Source organism: Monodon monoceros, unplaced genomic scaffold (genome assembly GCF_005190385.1).
Source record: "Monodon monoceros isolate NGI ecotype Baffin Bay Population unplaced genomic scaffold, NGI_Narwhal_1 Super_Scaffold_9, whole genome shotgun sequence".
Classification (NCBI taxonomy): Eukaryota; Metazoa; Chordata; class Mammalia; order Artiodactyla; family Monodontidae; genus Monodon; species Monodon monoceros.
The window spans coordinates 43,764,524-43,781,120 of record NW_021703786.1 but is presented as its reverse complement, the minus strand read 5'-3'; the positions used below and the strand labels follow the sequence as shown (position 1 = coordinate 43,781,120).

Genomic DNA, 16,597 nt, shown 5'->3' with positions numbered 1-16,597 from the left:
AGGCATATGCTGTTTGGCTCTCATAGTGATCAGGAACTTTCGTGTAAAATTCCAGACTTAACGGCTTTTTTTTGGAAAATCAGGAGACCCAGCCACAAGGACTCTGAGATCCTACATGGCAACCATTGGCTGGAGTTGAGTCGTGGCACCCCCTGCAGACAGAGCACATGCTCTCTGAGTCACTAGAGACCCCTGCACGTGTGCTCCTTGGGGCTGTAACATTCGTGCTATGGGTCTGCTTCTCCTACAGGCACTGGCATTTATAACTTGAGCTACCCAACCTGGGTAAAGGGCCATCTGAGGGCATGTGCAGAGTGTAAAGGAATCTGTGAATGATTAATGAGTGCCTGGAATATTGATGTGAGGCCAGTGGACAGCACTCGGACTCTTCCTGGCTGTTAATGAGAGTAAACAACTTACATAATCTCTTAAAAAAAAAAAAAGACCTAATTAATTGACATATTCTGCTCTTCCTGGAAATTTTAAACTTACATCAGAAGCATGGGAAACTGTGGCTTAAACCCTTACCTTATGCTTGAGAATACCGTGGTTATCAAAGTAGAAAAGTGCCTGATTCTTTCCCAGGATAGTGGAGAATTTCACAGCTCCCTTATTCTTTCATGCTGTAGCAACACCAATTATCACCTGCTGGATTCTTCAAGGTGTATGTGTGTGTGTGTGTGTGTGTGTGTGTATGTGTGTGTGTGTGTGTGTGTGTGTGTTTTGCCACCCAGAGCTTTCGGGAACAGGAAGTGGAGTTTTGCATTTTCTGTGACAGCAGTGTAAAAAATTGAACAGTCTCGTAACAGAGGTTATTCTTTTCCCCCTGAGAACAGCTCAGTCTCTCACTAGCTGGGATCTTGAGCAAATTATTTAACCTCCTCAGTTTTTGCCTCTCTACATCTGAGGGTAATGGTTTTATCTCACAGTGTTTTTGTGAGGGTTAAATATAATGTTTTCCGTGCAAGTGCCTGGCATGGAGCCTTCCGCTGAGAAGGTTCTAAAGAGAGTATTTCTGTTCAGGGCATTCACAAGCAAAGACCCTGAGCAGAGTGGGAACCCCAGGGAATGCTGACACAATGAACCCCCAGAAGCCCAGACTGAGAACAGTGGTCTGAAGGATAGGGATGTTCTGCCTGATTGAAGAAGCGCAGACAGGCTGGAGAGAGGGCAGCTGTGCACCTGCTGATGTGGGTTACCAGCCCAGGGAGGTTTCTCTTCCTTTAAGAACCAGGTTTAAAGCATTGCTGCTCAAAGCAGTAATTTCCCCTGGGAACAAGTGAAGAAAAATTCTTTGGCCACAACTCTCTGACTCTGATTTCTATTTGCTTGCGGCCATTTCCCCGAGGGAGGTGGCCCAATCAGCTTGGGTTTTCTAAAATGGTCCAGATGCCTCCTTCCCCAGTAGTCATCAACCTTGACAAGTAACAAGTGTTTGGGGAGCGCCTTCTCATGGCCAGGTGCTGCTTTAGGTTCCAGGATACAATGATGATCAAGACATGCCTTTGCCCTTAAATAGCTGACAGTCTAGTGGAGGAGATAAATAGGGAAACAGACAGTTAAATACAGCCTGATAAGTGGCACAACTGGGGTTCACTCAGGATGCCATGGAAGTTCAGGGAAGGACAATTAAGTCAATTTGGGAAAATTCGGGAAGCCTTTCTGGAAGATGTAAGTTCAAGTTGAGACGTGAAGGATACGTAGAGATAGCCAGGCCCATTCAGGCAGAGGGAGAAGCTTGTGCAAAGGCCCCGGGGCAAGACAATATGGTGGGTTTAGAGCCCTGCTGGTGGTTTTCCTGACTGTGAGGCTGCTAGGGAGTCCCAAGGGACTGGTCAAGGGAGCAAGGCCCCATTGTGAAAAGCTTTGTTTGCCATACTAAGGACTTTGAACTTGATCCTTGAATTTTTCCAGCCATCCCAACATCTGGGGGCCCAGTCTGCATCTCTGAGATGGCTTCACATACCCAGAAGTGGCACATGCACAGCTCCCCTTTCGAAATGCACAGTCACACTATTTGTCACCTGGTCAGGGATGGCTGCATTCCTGGTACAGAAAGAAGACGACATAGGCACGTACATTTCCCACTTTCAGGGGCAGGTCCCATTCACATATGTTCCATGGTCAGAACAGTGCACCCCAGATTTTGGTTTGCACAAACTAGAATTTATATATACAGCATTAAACATTCATATAAAATTTATATATGAAGATTTATATACAGCCTACTACTCTTGCTGTTATCACTGACCTACCTGTCCTCCCATCTTTGGCTCTCAGGGGTTTAAAATATTGTAAGTGTTCATCCCATAGACCTCCAACTCAGGTTTGCAAAGTAAAGGGTAAGGCTCTTGTTTTTCCATAACTGAATTTGGGTTCTGTCTCCAGTTCCACACCTCTGTCCATGGAAACTCAATGGTAGTCATTCCAGGACAAACTCAACCAATTCAAGGTTTTCTCGATTCATTCACATTTCTCCCCTTTCTTCTTTCCTCCATGATTGAACCTAATTTCCAGGAGACTTGAGGGCTGTCCAGGCGTTGGAGTGGCGTTTGGTTCTAGGCCATGATGTCTTCTCTTCTACAGCTGCCACTATGGTCTCACTCTCACTGGCCCTGATTGTCACTGCCCATCCTTGCCAGGCTCCTTGGGGATGTCTGAGCCTTCATCTCTTCCCTAGTGGTTGGTCCATAAAGGTCGCTCTGAATCTCCACGAGCTGACCAGGGGCCACTAGGGCCCACCAGCCCTAAAAATTGCATGAGAAGCATTCAGTCTCTCGCCTTCCCATGTGGAGCCTGACGGGTCAGGCCCATTTCCCTAGACCCTGGAGTCAGTTCTCCATCCCTGTGGCTCCATGGAAGGATACAGGTGGAGAGTCCCAAGGCCCTGCTCAGCATGGAAGCTGTGATTCCTTCTGCTCTTGAACTTACAGTACTCCTCCATCCCTATAGACCTGACCTCAAAGGGGCAAGACAGGAGCCCCACCTCAGGACCACTTATAATTTCCCCCTTTTCTCACTTTAGGGGATTTTAATATAATATGAGTGGTGATAAAACTGGCTCTAACCGATCATGAATTCTTCTTGCTTACTTTTTTGGAAGTAAACTTTCTGTGCTGGGTTTTTACGGGCTCTGCTTTGGAACTCCAGTATCCCTTTCTCTCAGGCTTTTGCCTCTGCCTTGGGTTCAAACATTCATTTTGAAACATGAAAGCTGAGCATGGATTTATTTATTTTTTTCCCTTCTTTACCGTTGTGACAACCTTCCTCAAAGGCATTTGGAATAGAACAGTCTCACAGTTGGTCAACAGAAGGTAGAGATAAAGGAGTAGCCAGCAAAACTCCCGTGGGTTTTACCTCCATAATAGAAGTATCCTTCAGCAGCAGGGTTACCCATCGTGTATAATAAACAGGGAGCACTTGTCTGATTTGAGATCTGCAAGGGGACTGCAGCAGGAAGAGGATGAGCTGAGTGCTGTCCGTGGTCTAGAACGCCAGGGGCAAAGGATCCACTTACTTTCTTCCCTACTAAAACCACTAAACATAAAATAAATAAGCAACAAAGATGTACTATATAGCATAGGGAATCATACCAATATCTTGCAATAACCTATAATGGAATAAAATCTGCAAAAAAAACCCACAAAAAAAATCTGAATCACATTGCTGTGCATCGGAAACACAATATTGTAAATCAGCTACAATAAAAAAGAAGAATAAAATCTCACACAAATGAAAGCAAGGCGTATCGGAAGGCAAGTGCATGACAGAAACGCTATGCTAGCAAAAACGTCCACTGAAACCTCTATTTCTATCTCTTTCTCTGTCTCTATCTCTGCCTCCATCTCTATTTCAACTCTTTACAAGCCTGTGCACCCAGGAGAATGTGATAGTTGCTGCTTACTGTACCCTCTAGAGGCAAAAGAATGGCCAACCCAGTTGTGTCCAGCGAACCCACTGCAGAGTTGGACCAAAGCACACCAGCTGCTTCCTGGTTGCTTTCTCAGCCTGACGTTTGGATCTGGGAGCGTTCTATCCACAGGGCTCTTAGGAACAGGATCCCAGCACACAGCGTAGAGAGGAAGTCTCTTGGTCCTCACTGCAGTGTGTTTGTGGATGTCTAATGGGTATCAGAGACTTCCTTTTCACTTGTTCTCCAAGGTTGGGCATGAGGGTTGTCAGTTTATTCGTTTGCTTGTTTCTTTTTAATGTTAAGTGGGAGAATTGAGCCTTGATCAAAGAGAGCATAGGGTGGTCTCAAGTAGAAAAGTCCTTGGGTCAGCCTCAGAGGTTGAGCTCATTGTGAACCCAAAACTCAAAGGATAACATTCTAGCTTTAAATGCAAAGTGTACCTTCAAGTGACTGGGTCATCCTTGATCCCTGGAGGTCTCTGTGGTGTTCTGGGCCAGAATGGGTGTCTTACATCACAAATCATGTTTATTGGTCTCTGGTGCTGGTGTGCTGTAAAGAGTTAACCCAGAGGGCTTGGGGTGTTTCAACCCTGCACATTCCAAAGAAACGACTGGCCCTTGACCAGAGGGATCTTCTAAGTCCTCGGAGTATTCTGCTTGATAAGAGTGTTTTTGTATACCTGGGGCCTTGGGCTACCCCAGATAGTTTATGGCTACAATGTGATTTATAATGAATGTGTGCCTTTGTTTGCCTGGGGACCTGGGCCATGCTGTATCAGTTTGACCTCTGGAAGTGCTGAAGACAGGGTAGCTAAGGTCAGTCATGTGGGTATTTCATGCCTAGGTGACTGACTCCCAAGAAAAACCTTGGACCTGAAAGCTCAGGTAAGCTTCCCTGGCTGGCAGTACTTCCCAGGTGCTATCACACATCATTACTGGGAGGATTACGTCCTGTTTGGGCTACTCTACTGAGAGAGGGCAGCTGGAAGGCCATGTCTGGTTTCTCCTGGACTCTGCCCTCTGTACCTCTTTCCTTTGCAAGTTTGAGTCTGTATCCTTTCGCTGTCATAAACCATAACCATGAGTGTCAGAGCTTTCCTGAGTTCTATGAGTCCTTCTGGTGAATCACTGAACCTGAGGATGGTCTTGGGAGCCCCTGACCCAACTGGGAACCTTTCAAAGGGAGAGATGCCACTTCTTGCCAAATTTCAGAGGTTCCACGGCCCTTGCAAAATTTTTTCCAGTTGGCTTCAGGCTGGTTCTTCCTCACATGAACCCTTCTGGACAGTTAAATTTTCCTGCGATTCTGAGGTCCCTGACTCCTGGCCCTCTGACCCTTGTTGTTGAGTCATTCAACTTTGCAGTCGCAGATTGCTCTGACGTCCTCAGCCCCAATGACTCAACTTCCATTCACCTCAGCAATCCACGTCCACTGCCACCTCCTACACCTTGTTCATCACTTGGGACGGCTCAGCCTACAAAACAATATGCTCAGAAATCTAGCATTACAACCTCTTTGGGCCAGATGTTTAAGAGCATGAGTTGTGGGGTTAGTCAAGTCCAGAGTGACTTAACTTCCTTGCGCTGTAGTTACTTTCCTGTAAAGTGAGAGAGGACCCAATGGAACCATACACGTAAAGCTCTGAGTTAATGCCTGGTGCATACATGCCTGGGATTACAATAAGAGCTACTGTTACCAGGCTTGTGATGGTTATTAACTTTATGTGCCAGTTTGACTCGGCCATAGGATGCCCAGATATCTGCTTAAATATCACTTCTGCCTGTGAGGGCGTTCCCAGAAGAGACCAGCATTTGAATCTGTGGACTCAGTAAAGCAGGTGGCCCTCCTCGGTGTGGGTGGGCATCATCCAGTGCCCATGGGCATTGATTCACGGGCCGGAGTAGAAGAAAAGGGCAGAGGAAGGTAGCCTTTTTTCTCTCTGCCTGACTGCCTAAACAGAGACGTTGGTCTTCTCCTGGCAGTGGCCTTAGACTCACAATCCTGGCTCTACCAGTTCTCAGGCTTTCAGACTTGGAATGGCACTACAGCGCCATTTTCCTGGGGCTCCAGCTTGAAGTCGGCAGGTCACAGGACTTCTTAGCTTCCATAATTGCATGTCAGTTCCTTATAATGAGACTTATTATAAGGAATTGGTTCTGTTTCTCTAGAGGACCTTGACTAATACAAAGCCTTATGGCTACGTGCTGGATATATTTGACACCTGATTTTGCAGGCTGTCAGACCTCTCTTGGCCTTGCCCATCTCCCCTTCTTAGGCTAGATTTAATCACCCATGTCTTCGAGGGCCCTCTCATCCAATCCTTCCTCACCCTCAGCTCCTTGACCTCCTTCCACAGCTGCACCTCCACCCCCAGTGCTGTGTCAATCCAAATGCTTGTTTTCACTCTCCCTGGCCCGGGGCTGCTGGACAATACTTGGGAAAAAATCACATCACCATGCTGAAGTGGTTCCATTACACATTTATGAGCCTCTCAGCCTCTGCTGGGCTGCCACTGCTGCTCGCTTATCTTTTAATTATCTCTAGTTGACCTTCTCTTACTTTCCCTTCAGCGGCTGCCCCTGACCTCCACCCACTCCACCCAACCCACCGTCATCTCCTCATTCCCAGCTCATGGGGGAAGCTGGGGCTCTACAGAGATAATGGAGACCCTCAGAGACGATCTATGTCATGTATGCTCCTTGGTCTTCTTAATTTGTCTGTATTTTTACCTATATTTGCTTCCTTCATGATTCTATTTGAAGGAGTTTTTACTCATCGCCAAAGTTAACCTTTCTAGCAGTAACTGCTGACTCCTTTGCTTCCTGGTTTTTTTCTCTAGAAAAAAATTTTTGTTTGTTTGTTTGTTTGTTGCGCAGTACGCGGGCCTCTCACTGTCGCGGCCTCTCTTGTTGCGGAGCACAGGCTCCGGACGCGCAGGCTCAGCGGCCATGGCTCACGGGCCCAGCCGCTCCGCGGCATGTGGGATCTTCCCGGACTGGGGCACGAACCCGTGTCCCCTGCATCGGCAGGTGGACTCTCAACCACTGTGCCACCAGGGAAGCCCAATTTGTCTATATTTTTACCTATATTTGCTTCCTTCATGATTCTATTTGAAGGAGTTATTACTCATTGCCAAAGTTAACCTTTCTAGCAGTAACTGCTGACTCCTTTGCTTCCTGGTTTTTTCTCTAGAAAAAATTTAATTCCCTCTCTCATATATCCTCCTTCTCGCTCTCTCTCATTCTCTCTCTCTTTCTCCCCCCGCCCCCCAAACCCCAGGCTTTTCTCCCTGATATACAACTATGCCCACATTTCTCTGCCTCATCCTTTTCCCTTTTCTTTCTACACTGCTTATCTTTCAAGATCTGCCCCATGGGTCCCTATCTTCCCACTGCCTAAGTAGTTCCTACTCGCTCTGTCAAGTGGTCCTTGCCTTTGCTGCCCAGTGGAACCCTATGGGGGCCATAACTCATTCATTTTTAAATTTCTGGTTCCCAACAGACATCCTAGAACACTGCAAGAGGCCAGTGGGCATCTGCTAGTGGAACCAGGAAGGATGATGTGCGGGTGGTCCAGAGAGAAAGGAAGAGTAGAAGCAGGGACACGACGGCACTCTGTGGCGGGAGAGCAGGACTTGGCATCTGTGTGTCACGTGAAGCAAGGACTGGAGTTGCTCACAAAATCTTCCCTGCTCCGGGTGTCAGGGACAGAATGCTGAGCTGGGCAGCGCCTGTGTCTGACATAATATGTTATACATTACGGTTTTATGCTCGTGTGCTGGGAAGGAGCAGACTTGGATTATCTCGCTGCCCCAGGAAATAGCCATGTAGTAAGCGGTAATGGGATCAATGTGCACGAACTGAAATTCTCTATCCCCTCCCAGGGAAAAGAGCAGTGGGAAGAATTCTCTCTCAGGGAGAAGGTGTGTGGGCCTCAACGTTGGGGATAAAGAGAGACCTGTTAAATCAGGTGACGGCTTTGGGAGCTGCCAGAACAGAAGGTGGTGCCAGAGCCCCCCAGGCTGGACCACTTTTCCACCTGCCTCTCTGGCCAATTGTGCTAAGTGAGGTTCTCTTCTGGTGTAAGAGGGACGTTACCAGCCATTTCTTCAGGGCACAAAGCTGCACAAAGCTTCTTTCCGTTTTTCTTCCCACTTCTTTTTACTCACTGGCACTTCTGTGTCTTAGATTTTTTGCCCACATTGCTGTTACAGCAACTTTCAACCATATAATGTCGTAGATATTTGGCATTGAGGATTTAACACTAGTGACTTCTACTTTAGGCATCGTATCCCAAAGAGCCATGGCATGCAGTAGTTTGTCATGTTGCTAACGTATGAGTCTGTATGACCTGCTCTGTGATGGCGGGGGCGGGAGTTAGTTAGCAAGTTAGTGAGTCTGGTCACCTGCCCAACCTATGCATTTCATTATTGCTTTTTTATTCATTCATTCGACAGATATTCTTTGAGTATCTAGTATATGCCAGCCCCTATGTTAGGATGCTAGGTTGGCTATAAAGTGGGCAATGAAAAGGTTCTAGGCTCCCGTGGACTATACCTTTGGGAGGAGGATGAGGGGAGGGAAGAAGAATAAACAAAACAATTAATTTCATGTGGTGATATGTTCTATGAAGAAAATAAAGCCGGGTGATGTGATGGAAAGTGAGAGAGAGAGGTGAGCATTGGAAAGGAGCCCTGCCCACTGCAGCGTTATTCACAGCAGCCAGAAGGTGGAAGCAACCCACGTGTACGTCAGTGGATGGATGGATAAACAAAATGTTGTGTATTCATAAAATGGAATATTATTCAGCCATAAAAAGGAATGGAATTCTGATACATGCTACGATGTGGATGAATCTTAAAAACATTATGAATAAGCCAACACAAATGAAATAAGCCAACACAAAAGGGTAAATATTGCATGATTCCATTTATATGAATACTTAGAAAAGGCAAATTCGTAGAGACAGAGAGTGGACTAGAGATTACCAGGGACTGGAGGAAGGGGGAAGTGGGGAGTCATTTCTTGGTGGGTACAGAGTTTCTGTTTGGGGTGATGAAAAAGTTGTGGAAAGAGGCAGTGGTGGAGGTCACACAACACTGTGAATGTACTTCATGCCACTGATTTGTACACTTAAAAATGGCAAGTTTTGTATTACATATATTTTACCACAATTTAAAAAAAGAGGAAGGTGGGAGATTTGCAGTGAAGAGAAGAGCCGCCATGTGAAGATGGGGGGAGGGGACCATCCTGCTGGAGGGCACATCAAGGGCAAAGACGTCAAGGCAGGAAAGAGCTCGGATTGGTTTTGGTTCTCCGTTGCTTTGTGCGTAGTAACGATCATGAAGTGTTAAAGATGTTTCTTTGTTAAAAAAAAAGCTTCGGAAAGGAAGTTGATGGTCACTGCTGGCAGGGGTAGTGAAGAGGTTTAAAAGCAATGGTACGGGCGAGTTTGGGGATTCTCAGAGCTCTCCAAATGCCTTCCGCAGGAAGGCAGAGAGTCCTCTGCAGCTCTCGGTTTGCAGGTCCAGCCTCCCATCCAGCTGTGAGCATCTTGATGCTGCCCAAGGTTGTACTGTTTCAATTCTGTGCCTCCTACCCTTGTATTTGGTGAGTGATGGGTGATTAAGTAGACAGCCTGGGAGTCACTTACATGTGGGGCTATGTAGGCTAACATTGCTAAACGAGCAAGCAGGAGAAGTGGATTCTTAGCCTCGTCCTGCCGTTAACTAGCTGTGTGTGTATAGATAAACGGCTTAGTCTATCTGGGCTTCAGATTCTTCCTCCATAAAATGCATGCTTCGGACAACATTAGAGAAAACAGATATACAATACACATACTCCTTTTCACACGTCCGACAGTAGGGCCACATGGTGACGTGTGGACACCCCAGGCCTGAGTGGCCCTCCTCCAAGCCAATATTCCTTACAATTTTTTTCAGTATTTACTTGCCTGGGGAGGTGGAAGAGGTTAAAAGCAACTGATTTTTTTTTTTGTACTAATAAAAATTGTATTTATGAACTTACTTCAACAAGGCAAAGCAGAATCACTGAAAAATTGTTTGTGTGTGTGTGTTCTTGTTTCCTCTTTGGGTTTCTTTAGTCCACTTTAACGTGTATATAATAAAACAAATTTCTTCTTCTGAGAAAAAGGCACTATATCATGGGATATTTAGATTGAGATTTTAAGTTCACCGGGACTGCCTGAGAAAGTTGTAAGTGGTTTCAGTAGAGCTGGGCTTTTAAAATTTTCGTGTCAAGGTGCTGTCTGCTTTGGTGGGAGTGGGACAAATCATATTTAACTGGTTGAGCTCGGTGATGTTTTAGTGTTCGTCTTGGATCAGCATTTCCCAACAGCTGCCCCAAAGGCCTGGAACTCCTGTAGCTGTCCAGGGCAGACATTGCTAATGGATCACAGCACTCCTTCCTGCAGAGCCCAGATGGGACTCCAGCTTTCTCGCCACCACTTCCAGTTATGCATTCTATTGGCCATCCTTGGGCTGGGTGGATGCTGTGATTCCTTCTGACCTCAGTGTTGTAGAGCTCTGTGATCTTAAATTTTGCATGATTTAAAAGTAATCACCGTTTGTCTGGGACCTAAGTAACTGACATGTAATTTTGTTTCAGACATTTTGATGTTTATGTAAATGTTTGTGTAGAAGAAAATGATGTTGGAAGCTAGAAAAATCCCTCCTAGACATCTTTCCTGGTTTTATAGCATTTAAAAGAAGTGACAATTGAAGGAAATTTTGTGGAAATATTCTGGGCTACTGTCAACTAGTATGGAGAGCAACTGAAGACCTAGAATTCAGAGGGTGGTCCTAGAACCTGGACGGAAGGAAGACCTTGCTTTTCAGGAACCAAACAGCTTTAGCAATGGATTGAGGTAGGAAATGATCTGAGAAGATCTGTTGACAGCTGCAAAGCCTTTATTTATGTGAACTACACCAAGTGCCAATCTAAATTAGGTTGAACTTTGAAATAGCCAGTGCTGTAGCAGAATAGCTTTTGCTCCCAAAGGCTGACAATGAGAGTATTTAAGGGAGATGAACACAAGCTTTAGAGATTAAAAAGACATGGTTTTGAATCCTGACTCCTGCAGTTACTTGCTGTGGCACCTTGAAATAAGTAATTCATCATCTCTGAGTCTGTTTGCTTATCTGGGCAATGAAGATACTTAACTTTCGGCATGTGGTGAGGCTTAAGTAAGATGTCAGTGGTGACACCTGCTGAGACCCAGAGCAGGCATGGAAATACAGCCTGGGTGATTGCATCAAGCATGAGGAGTGCTTCACGGACACTTTCCAGTAAGGGGTCTGTGGTCGGAGCACTGATGAACTTGGAACCAGAAATTGGGTCTGTGGAGGAGAAACACGAATCAGCTGTACAACGCAACAGGAAAACAATATCAAGAGGCAAATCACAACTTAATCGAGGAAATGAAAATGGATACAACGGGTTTCTATCAAACGGGGCGGGGGCGGGGCGGAGGGGAAGATTATCCTACCGTTGGGATTATAAATCGGCATGGCCATTTGGAAAGGCAGTTTGAAAGTTTTGTCCAATTCCACTCAGCAGTGTACCCCTCCTCCCCTATATGATGGTTCTGCCCTACACAAACCACCAGAAGAGGAGGAAACCCTTGCCCTGGTTTACTTATTCTTTATAAGTTACAAAGTCCTGTCATATGACGTGTGCATTCATCTGTTTGTAATTTATTACCTATTGGAGTGTAAGCTCAGTGAGGTCAGTGTCTTTGTCTCTCATGTTCATAAACATACCATCATGAAATGCAGAACATGAGTGTATAGAAAAGATTCTAGAAAGTTCTAGAGAGAGAAGAAAAAAGAAAACCTTTCATATGAATCATAACAGCAATTCAGAAAATATGTTGTGTTTAAACATACGTAAATGATACCCTACTGTATGCATTATTCTGCAGCTTGCTTTTTCAGTCAGCATTTGGCTTGCAGGTCTAGCCATATAGGTACTTAGAGATCTACAGCTATTCTATTTAACTTCAGATTCTGTCATCACTGCTTTATTGCAGGGGTAGCAAACTCAACCTCTACAGAGGTTATGCAGGACACCTGAATGTGAGGCAGCCTTGGAGGAAGACGTGTTATAATCACGTCTTATGCCTGCCTAATTACATGGCCATATAAAACGTTGTATATGCCAACTAAAATCACCAAACAGAACATTTACCAACGTTATATTTTGCCTAAGAACTAGCAGTTTGCGAACTTTGTCATTGTTTTCTCATACTTAATGTTATGGGTAATCTTTCGTGGGTAACCGTTGGTATTTTAGGTTATTTCCTCTTTCCCTCCCAAATTAGGACTAACTTGGGTTACAAATTTGGGGATTAACTTGAGAACACAGGAGATAGGGAAAGGAAGATCGAAATGTCAGTTGCATTTTTTAAAGCTAATTGGAGAAAGTGATTTTAGATCTGTGGCCAAAGGCACTTATAGTGTCTCCTCTTGATTTTGACAGAATCACGGGCAGAGTCACAGTTCACCTGCACATTTCCACCTGAGGTTGGACTCCTACCACCTGGCAGGTAAGGAGACACGGTGCATACTTTTTATAGCTTATGAATTTGACCAGACAGGAGTAGGAGCTGAGCCAGGCAAGCTCAGTTCCCTCTTTCAGAAGCAAATATCAGATAAAGCACTACTCTTAGGCGAAGAAATTAGTAGAGGTGGAGACAAAAGCTGGGAGTGTTATCCTCACAGAAGTTCCTCTTCACTGAAAGCATGAGACTAGTAGGGAGGTTGATTCCCTTAAAAGATAACCAACATTTGGTCTCTGGAAACTTCCTTTCCTCCTCCTCTTTCTTCTCCTTTTCTCTCTTTCATGTAACACATTTAACTAGGACAACTCTTGATCTTGGTTTCTTTTCATTAATTTTTCCAGCTACATGGAGAAAACCTTTTCATTGCTAGCTTTTGGTATTTCTATGAGTCATGGATTCTTTCTTATGATACATCTTTTTTTTTTTTTTTTTGCGGTACGCGGGCCTCTCACTGTTGCGGCCTCCCCTGTTGTGGAGCACAGGCTCCGGACGTGCAGGCTCAGCGGCCATGGCTCACGGGCCCAGCCGCTCCGCGGCATGTGGGATCTTCCCGGACCGGGGCGCGAACCCGTGTCCCCTGCATCGGCAGGCGGACTCTCAACCACTGCGTCACCAGGGAAGCCCTGATACATCTTTGATTACTGTTTTTATTCTATTAGTTTTGATCTGTTCTCTGATTCATTATCATTTCTCTTACAATTTTCAACTCTTTGTTTTAAAATTATGTTGATTTCCGTAGGTTTTTTTCATTCCCTCTCATACCTTCATTTTCCTCCTAAAATTCATGTCTCCAGCCCAGACTTCTGTCCTAAGCTTCAGATACATATATCCAATTGTTGTCAAGTTCAATGTATCAAAAAGAAGTTCTTTTTTAAAATTATTATTTTTTAAATTTATTTTTAAAAATTGAAGCATAGTTGATTTACAATATTGTGTTAGTTTCAGGTATACAGCAAAATGATTTGGTTATACATATATATGTATATGTCTATATTCTTTTTTCTATTATTTTTCATTATGGGTTATTACAAGATATTGAATATAGTTCCCTGTGCTGTACAGTAAATCCTTGTTGTTTATCTATTTTATATATAGGAGTGTGCATCTGTTAATCCCATACTCCCAATTTACCCCTCCCCCACATTTCCCTTTGGTAACCGTAAGTTTGTTTTCTATGCCTGTGACTCTGTTTCTGTTTTGTAAATAAGTTTATTTGTACTATTTTTTAGATTCCACATATAAGTGATACCATATGATATTTGCTTTTCCCTGCCTGACTGACTTCACTTAGTATGATAATCTCTGTGTCCATCCACATTGCTGCAAATGGTATTATTTCATTCTTTTTTTATGGCTGAGGGTTGTATATATATGTCTTACATCTTCTTTATCCATTCATCTGTTAATGGATACTTAGGTTGCTTCCGTGTCTTGGCTACTGCCAATAGTGCTGCTATGAATATTGGTGTGAGTGTATCTCAAAAAGAAGTTCTTATCTTCCTCTTAAAACTTGTTCCTTCTCCTGACTTACAGCCTATATACCCTTTAAACCACGTGGATTGAAAAATCATGTCTTCTTTTTAGGATTCATTGAGAAGATTAGATGAGATAATGCAAGTGGCTGCTGCTTAGCTGTCAAGAAAAATGGGGACATAAAAGTCTTCTTGCAGAATGTGAGCCTGCATTAGACTGTAAAGCACAGCTGTTATCCTAGGACTCCTTCACTTCCTGTGTTATGTTCAGAGCTTTCCTTTTGTTCTTGGTAGATTCCTAAGAAAGACTGAAAGGCAAGGAAAAGTTTTGAGTCCTTATATGCGTCTTAAAACATCTGTATTGTTTCTCATATTCAATTTATGATTTAGATGGGTATAAAATTCCAGGCAGTTAAGTTCTGGCAGTAAGTTTTCCCCCAGAATTCTGAAGGTTTTGCTCCATTATATTCCAGTGTCTGATGTTGCTTATAAGAGGCTTGTTGTGTTTCTGATTTCTTTTCCTTAGCATATAACCCATTATTTTTTCCTTTCTGGGTATTTTTATTTTTTAACTTATTTTTTAGTATAGTTATATACCAATTTTACTTTAAAAAAACAAGTCTGGGTGGGCAGGGGAGTTGCCACACAGGGTGGAAAGAAGCATAAGAATAGATCAGGTGGTTTCAAAGATCCTCAGAGAAGCGCTCAGAAACTCTTTTCCAACCAGGTCCTCATTACCTCTGGGTATTTTTAGAACCCTTTCTTTATCCCTGGGGTTCTGAAATTCCAAAACAGTGTGCCTTATTTGGCTTTTTATTATTCATCTTGCAGAGTATTTTATGGGCCCCTTCAATCTGGATACTTATTGGCTTTCAGTTCTGAAAAGTACTTTCCTATTATTTCCTTTGATGATTTCCTTTTATTTCCCCTGTGGTTTGAAAGTCCAATTATTTAGATATTGTAATTTCTGAAAAAAAAACTCTTCCTTCCTCTACTCTCTTCTACCTCTTGATCTTTTGGTCCATTTCTGGACTGTTTCCCCAACTTTATATTCTATTATTGAATTTTTGTTATCAAATGTTTTGATTTTCAAAAGTTTTCTCTTTGTTTTTGAAATGACCATTTGGGTAGTGTGCTGTTATTTTTGTAATACGCAGTGTGTAGGGGCGGTGTCTCCTTTCACTCCACTAAAGAGTCTATTTACTGATTTTTCTTCTACTCCTTTAGTCGTGTCCGAATCATCCAGGTTTCTTATTTATATTTATTTGTTTTGCTCTTTTTCTTTCAGAGGGCTTTCTCAAGTGTCTGGTTGTCCTTTGCTGGCCATGTCTTTTTAAGGTGGCAAAATATACTTAATGTAGGATTTACCATTTTAACTATTTTTTTTTCAGTATACAATTCAGCGGAATTAAGTAAATTTACATTGTTGGGCGACCATCCCTACTATCCATCTCCAGAACTTTTCCATCATCCCAAACTGAAATTACGTACCTATTAAAGCGTAACTCCCTATTTCCCCCTCCCCCAGCTCCTGGTAACCATTATTCGACTTTGTCTTTTGATGAATTTAACTATTCTGAGTACTTCAGGTGAGTGGAATCATACAATGTTTGTCCTCTTGTGTCTGGCTTATTTCACTTAACATAATGACTTTAAGGTTCATCCATGTTGTAGCAGGTGTCCGAATGTTATACCTCGTAAAGGCTGAATAATAACCCATTGCCTGTCTATACCACATTTTGTTTATCCATTCATCCGCTGATGGACACCTGGGTCGCTTCCATGTTTTCCTTCTGTGAATGATGCTGCTGTGAACATGGGTGTACATATATCTGTTTGAGTCCTTGCTTTCAATTCTTTTCATGTATTTTTGAAAGTGAGACAGTAAAAAATTATTAGAGGCTCTGTGTGTACATGTGTGTGCTGCTCCCAGTGGATGAAAGGGTGTCAAAATCACTGTCTGTTAGCGGATCCCAGGAAGAGAATATCCGTTCAAAGGTGTATCTGTGCGGGACAGGCTTTCTCTACATAGGGCAGGAGTATTGGAACATTTACAACATACAACACAGCACTCCATGCCTACAACTTATGGCGTGAATGGTGTGTGGGCGACATTCTTTCTCACCTTCCAGGTGTAATTTCCCTATACTTTGGCATTTCTTTGGTACTTGTGACTGTGATTTGGGAGGCCAGGGATGGGATGCGGAGGGAGAGAGATGTACAATTATATGTTTGTGCTCAAGTTGCCTGGATTCTTGGAAGTTCCTCTAATATATATATTTTCAGTCAGCCCTGGAAGTAGAGATCATATTTTATGAGCACCAGCTACTTATATAACTGTGTAGATAGTTCAGGATTAAGCAAATGTTAGCTCCATCTTGGAATGTAATGAAGACGCTTACAGGGAACAGAGTGGAGGTGGTCTCCAGGAGGCTGGGATTCTGGCTCAGGTCCAGCCTGCACCCCTGTGGTCTGTTTTCAGAGGCTCTGCTCTGGCCTTTGCAGCCAGCAAGCTCTCCAGTCCAGTAGGTTTCCTATGAAAAAATTCACTTTTGAATTTTTATTTAAGTGGTCTTTTTTTAAAGTAAGAATAACTTCCATTGGAGCCTTTCTCACAGACAGGGTCATGATA

The 16,597-nt window shown here is 43.7% G+C and overlaps 1 protein-coding gene across 4 annotated transcripts in view; it reads left to right on the top strand.

Moving 5' to 3' along the window:
• ADPRM (ADP-ribose/CDP-alcohol diphosphatase, manganese dependent) overlaps nt 1-16,597 on the top strand; it is a 382,718-nt gene that overhangs the window by 164,444 nt on the left and 201,677 nt on the right. For all 4 annotated transcript variants that reach the window (XR_003791851.1, XR_003791849.1, XR_003791850.1 and 1 more), the window contains exon 5: nt 12,412-12,478. The gene's annotated coding sequence lies outside the window, so the exon portion shown is untranslated. The remainder of the gene's footprint in view (nt 1-12,411; nt 12,479-16,597) is intronic.